Here is a 6,000-nt window from a genome sequence, read left to right as displayed (position 1 = left end):
CAGGTAAATCCGATGGCAGTGCACGCCTTGTGGTGTTTGTTTTGATGGGATTCTGGGTGAAGGCTGCTGCTGTTGTGAGCTACTCCTGCCCTGTGCCCTCCAGGAAGTTCCTGGCTTGGGGTTTGGGCTGGCACCCCTCTCTGTGAGTCATGCAGCTGGCCTGTCCCCTGGGCCACGCTGGGATGAGGTTTCCGCTGCGTTCATGCTCACACCCGTCACCTCCTTAACGGCTGCTTGGAACCTTGGCACTAAGGCCCAACGTGAACATTAACCACTCCGTTTCTTCTGTCAGTAGCACTAATTGGGTCAGGTTTTCAGGGCCAGTGGAGATACGAGGAAAGAAAAACGTTTTTGCCATTCTTTAACTACCTGTGACTATTTCCAGATTAACATTTTTGTCTACTACTAATTTTTGAGTTTATAAGATGATACCACATATACGTGTGCGTGTGTGTGTGTGTGTCTGTGCCTGTGTCTATATCTACAGACTTGGTTCAAAAGGAGGCAATACCTAACTTAAAACAACTGTATTTTTAAAGTGACAGGTGTTCTCATGTGCTGATGAATATTTTCTTCACGGAAGCCACCAGTTTTCACCCTAATGCTATGTTCTTCTCCTTCATCTCTGAAATGACTGTATTCCTGGAGGGAATATTTGGATTCTCATGGTGGAGATGACCAGAAACCAGTTAAAAGTGTGGTCACAGCCATTTGTCTGCCTGTGACTTGCTTCTTCCACCTCATGCCCCCATGGGCTCAGCTTTTCACTCTCTCTGCGTTTACTGCCCTGCATCCTGGGCTGTCGTTACTCCTTGTTTGCAGCCAGAGGCCCAGGGCTCCAGTCATCCCCACTGCCCTCCTCCGTGGTCTCTTGCCCCCTTGGTTTGTGGATACCCTCGCTCCAGCCCTGTAGGCTCCATTCCTTGGAAAGACCTGGCCTGATGCCCATTGGAGACAGGCCCCTGGGCAGCTCCGCACCTGCGTCCTGGTCTGACACCTGGTACCAGCTGGTCCTGGACGTGTCTGCTGCGCTGCTGGTCCGGCTGAGCCTCCCTCCAGGCAGAGCTGAGGGCTCTCTTCTTGTGTTCGTTGGAAGAACACTTCCTAGTTGCCATCGTAGCTGGCAGCTGCACAGGTAGCTGGAGCCATCCCAGGATGGAAGGAATAGAAGGAAAGCCGAGGCAGCTCCGAGTGAGTCAGGACTCTTTGGAAAGAAGCTCGGAGAAGCGCCTGATGTGGGAAGCTATTCTTCCAGCTGTCGCTCTCAGAGTCACTGCTGATGTCCTCATTTACTCAATTGGGACTTTTTCTTCTTTCTTAGCACTTCCATTCATTAACCTTAAAATAAGTATATTAAGAAAGTAAACTTTTTTTTTTTTTTTTTTGCGGTACGCGGGCCTCTCACTGCTGTGGCCTCTCCCGTTGCGGAGCACAGGCTCCGGATGCGCAGGCTCAGCGGCCACAGCTCACGGGCCCAGCCACTCCGCGGCATGTGGGATCCTCCCGGACCGGGGCACAAACCCGTGTCCCCTGCATCGGCAGGCGGACTCCCAACCACTGCGCCACCAGGGAAGCCCCAGAAAGTAAACTTTTTATCAAAGCAGTTTACCTCAGTGAGTTGTACAGTGAATATTTCTGAGAGAGTTGCCGAGCTTTCATGTGTCTCACGAGATGAATTTTATTGTTGTTAAATTTCAAACAGTTCTTCGCCGTGTCTGTCGTAGGGGGTGGTGGAGTTGAATGTATCCTGATGCCAAAGACAGGATGCACAGGCACTGGCTCTGCCAGGAGCTCAGCCCTCAGAGGAGGTTGGGTCGTGCCGTGACCCTAAAATCTCAGCATCGGCAGCAACAGAGGTTTGGTTTTTTCACCCACTGCACGTCCGTCAAGGGCCGGCTGTGCCTCTGCTTCGTGTTGTCAGGGACCCAGACGGATGGAGAGATCTCTGTCTGGGATTTTTCTGATTTCATGGGAGTGGGAAGAGAGCTGGACAACAAAGCACCAGCTCCTAAGCTCTTCTGCCCAGAAGTGGCATGTGTCACTTCTGCCCATGTGGGATTGGCTGAACAAGTCCTGTGGTCAGGTCTGATGTCCATGGGGTGGAAAAATATCATCTTCCTCGAAGAAGAGACAGAATATTTGAAAGTATAATACAGTCTTTCACAAGAGCTTTCCCAGAAGCTTCCAGTCAGGAAGGGACTCTTGTTCTAGTTGATTCTTGAGTTTACTTGGTGTTTTATGGATTTGTGTGAGAGGCTCAGAAGTAGCAGGTGGTATAATCCTCTCCATTGATCGTGTTTGGGCCTTCTTAAGCTGCTGGAGGGGAACCTGGCTGATGGCATTGTATCTTGCGAACAAGCAACAATTCTTTCTGCCTCTGTGCAGAAGGGACAAGAAAGCCTGCAGTTGCTGTAAGAATGAACATCCGTGCTCCCCAGTGCTGGGGCACGCTGCCCAGCTGTCCACTTAGATGAGACAGAAGGCCATCCCCTAAGGGTTATTTATTCTCAGAGTTGGGTCACTTAAACAGAGGGCATTTGCAGTCCCCCTCTATGACACCAGGGAGTTCATGAAGCCGGAGGTATCTTGATTTTTATGTGTAAGGTCTTATAAGTTTTTCGTTTTCCACCCTGTGTTACTTTTGTCCATTAAAACTCTCTGCTTTCTTATTGATCCTGAAAATACTAGTGAGGCTCACGTAACGCCTTATATTTTGCCAGAATTCATTATGAGTATGAAAAATACCTTCTGTTTAAAATTATGTAAAACAGTAACATTAAAAGGCATCTCTTGAAGCTCAAGTTGTAATTCCGCTTTAGCAAACCCGAAACCTTTGACACCCCGCACAGTGCGTACAGGGCATAGGCATGTGGGCCCTGGCTAGCAGTATCTGTGCTGCGTCATACCTTGGTACCCACCATGGAAGTTGGTTCTTCAGTCTCTCCTGTTGGACAGAAAGAGAAAGACGCATAAAGGAAGACTTGCCTCCTGCAGATTTTTAGATGATGACATTTGTAGAAAGAAAAGAAGTTATAAAATGTGTAAGTGGGGGACTTCCCTGGTGGTCCCAGTGGTTAAGAATCCACCTTCCAATGCAAGGGACGTGGGTTCGATCCCTGGCTGGGGAAATAATATTCCACTTGCTGCGGGGCAACTACGTCCGCGCCCCGAAACTACTGAGCCCGCGCGCTCTGGAGCCCACGCACCACAACTAGAGAGAAGCCCACAAGCCGCGACTAGAGAAGCCCACGTGCCGCAGCAAAGGATCCCACATGTCACAATGAAGATCCCACATGACGCAAATGAGATCCGACACAGCCAAATCAATCAATCAATAATGTGTAAGTGGGCTTGAGAAATCTTAAAGAATGGATCATTTAGAAAATAGGACCAGACAGGTGGACTTGTTGTCCCTGGTTGCTGATGCCTCAGGACAGAGTATAAAAATGATCCCTCTAGAAATGTGTGCTCAGAAAGCAAATTGATTGGATACAGTGGAGTTGGAGTGGGCATCGAGGAAGACACACGTGACTGGCCAGGACTGGTGAATTAAAAAACAAACTTGACAATGAGCGGCTCCTCAGCGAGTGATCAGACCCAGAAAAAAGAGGCTTGCTGAGGGGTTCTGGAGAGTGGAACCTTCACTTCTCTGGAGGGGCCACCAGGCAGCTGAAACCACCTCTGGGTTCAGTGGGAGAGAGAAGCATCTTGCAGAGGGGAGCCCAGCTGGGGTCAGGTAATAACTGGAATGCCTGAAATTACTTAGGTCTAATTGGTAAGTTCCTTGAGATTCCCTGACATTTGCAGTGGCCAAGGCCACCTGAGCACGTACTGAGTGGCCAGCTCAACTCTGGAGAAGGAGAATTCGGGAGAAATAAAGGCCATGTGGCCAAACTTGCAGTTTCGAGAAGCCCCGTTTTGCCATTCGTAGAGTAGAGATGACTGAAAGCAAGAGCTGATTTTCGTTTGTGGTCCAGAAAAACTGCCAGGACCCCCGGAGAGGCAGGGTCGAGGTTCTGTCAACTCTGGCAAGTTGGATCCCACGTCCTGTCAGCCTGACATCTTGGACATACAGATTAGCTTGGACCTTAGAAGAATTTTGCAGAAAAACGGCTGCAAGTTTACTTAATTTAGTGAATACTATGCATGTCCATCCAGATGATAGAACATGACTTGCTCATTAGAGCAGACCTTTCTAAAGTGGGGGGGATTTTCGAGCTCCGTTTTAAGTTGCACCTACAAATGTGAAGACTGCAGGAAGGCCCCAGAGCAGGGCTGTCACCCTCCACAGCCCGACTTGCTCTGTTGCAGGAGGGCCAGTGTTAGCAGCACCCTTGGCCTCTGCTCGCTACATACAAGTAGCACCCCTCCCCACTCCAAGCTGTGACAACCGAAAATGTCTCCAGACATTGCCAGGTGTCCCCTGCAAGGCGGGAGGGACGCAGTCGCCCCCGGTTGAGAAGCACAGCTTGAGGGTTTGCCCGTAGAGTCAGAGGTGGGATGGCGCGGAGGGGTTTATCCGTGAGGAAAGGATACTGGCAATGAGCAGGAGGTGTTGAGCACGTTGAGGCTGTAGCCTGAAGAACAGTGTAATTATTAGTGTACTTGGACCCTCCTTTTAAATGGAGTCAAGGTGTCTGCATTTCCATAGTCAGTGTGGTTCAGGGAGGGACCAGGACAAATGAGAGTTTGCAGAACTTCCTTTGGTAGCTGATTTTTTTTTTTTTTTTTGCGGTACGCGGGCCTCTCACTGCTGCGGCCTCTCCCGTTGCGGAGCACAGGCTCCGGACGCGCAGGCTCAGCGGCCATGGCTCACGGGCCCAGCCGCTCCGCAGCACGTGGGATCTTCCCAGACCGGGGCACGAACCCGTGTCCCCTGCATCGGCAGGCGGACTCCCAACCACTGCGCCACCAGGGAAGCCCGGTAGCTGATTTTTTTTTACAAAGATCGTGTAAGGTGCTGAGCTGCTCACGCCAGTAATGTCTCTTCAGTTCTAACACCAATTGTGCTCCGAAGAGGAGGTCCCGATGGACTGGGGGCCCCGCACGCCGTCCTCCGAGGATTCCCGGATAACACGTGAGCGGAGGCGTGAGGGGGCGGCTGGTCTCCCTGCAGAGTCGTCCGTGCCTGTGACTTGCGTGGCTCTGCGAGCTGTGCCGGGGACAGCTGGTCTGGCTGTGTCCTGATGCGCTGGGCCACCCGCCGCCTGTTGGCCTTCTCTTCGGCCTCAGCGTCCGCTGCCCACGCCCCCTCCCTGCCCCAGCCCCAGGGAACGGCTCTGTGCAAGCGGACCACACCCGTGTGAGACCTCCTCCCAGCGGACGGACGGACTCTCAGAATCCAGTGTGTAGAGACGCTCCCGGGGGCTTGTTAAAAACGCGGTTTCTGGCAGCACCCCCAGAATGTTTGGTTCAGTTTGTGGGAACCAGGAACTTAGGCTTTTGGAAACAGGTGGCCCACATCCCCCTCTAGGAGCTGGGGGCGTCCAGGGACCGCACTCTTAGAAGTAGCACTCTAGGGGGTCTTTCCAGCTTCTGGAAGGCAAAAGCACATAAATTCTACTTTCCTAATCCTCTTATCCTTCCGGAGACGCTGGGCTGGAGGCCATGGTGGTGAGCCTTTGTGGGACCTGTGCATCTGAGGGAGGTGGTAATAATGAACACGGATATGGGCCAAGAAACTACCCGTGGTGTGGGAGCAAAGTGCAGTCTGCTCCAAAGCGTGTCGCTTGTTTGGGCCACATGGGTCAGTGTAGTAAATTTATTATTAATCACAAGAGTTCCTATTTTTTTAGTACTTACTGAACCACAAAGACTATGTAAAGTAAAATCCCTTTGGTGAAGGATTTCTTTAGCTTCCAGGATGGCCTCTCTCAAGACAGGGCGTCTTCACTGTGACATCGGAACGACCACCACCAAGTGCCCCCCGCCCCCCACCCCACCCCCCGGGCCCTGCCCAGAGCAGACTTCTGTTCACCGCCTCACCAACATTTGGATTTT

This window comes from Phocoena phocoena, chromosome 3, assembly GCF_963924675.1.
Source record: "Phocoena phocoena chromosome 3, mPhoPho1.1, whole genome shotgun sequence".
In the NCBI taxonomy this organism is placed as follows: Eukaryota; Metazoa; Chordata; class Mammalia; order Artiodactyla; family Phocoenidae; genus Phocoena; species Phocoena phocoena.
The sequence above is the reverse complement of the archived record's forward strand: the minus strand, read 5'-3'. Positions refer to the sequence as shown.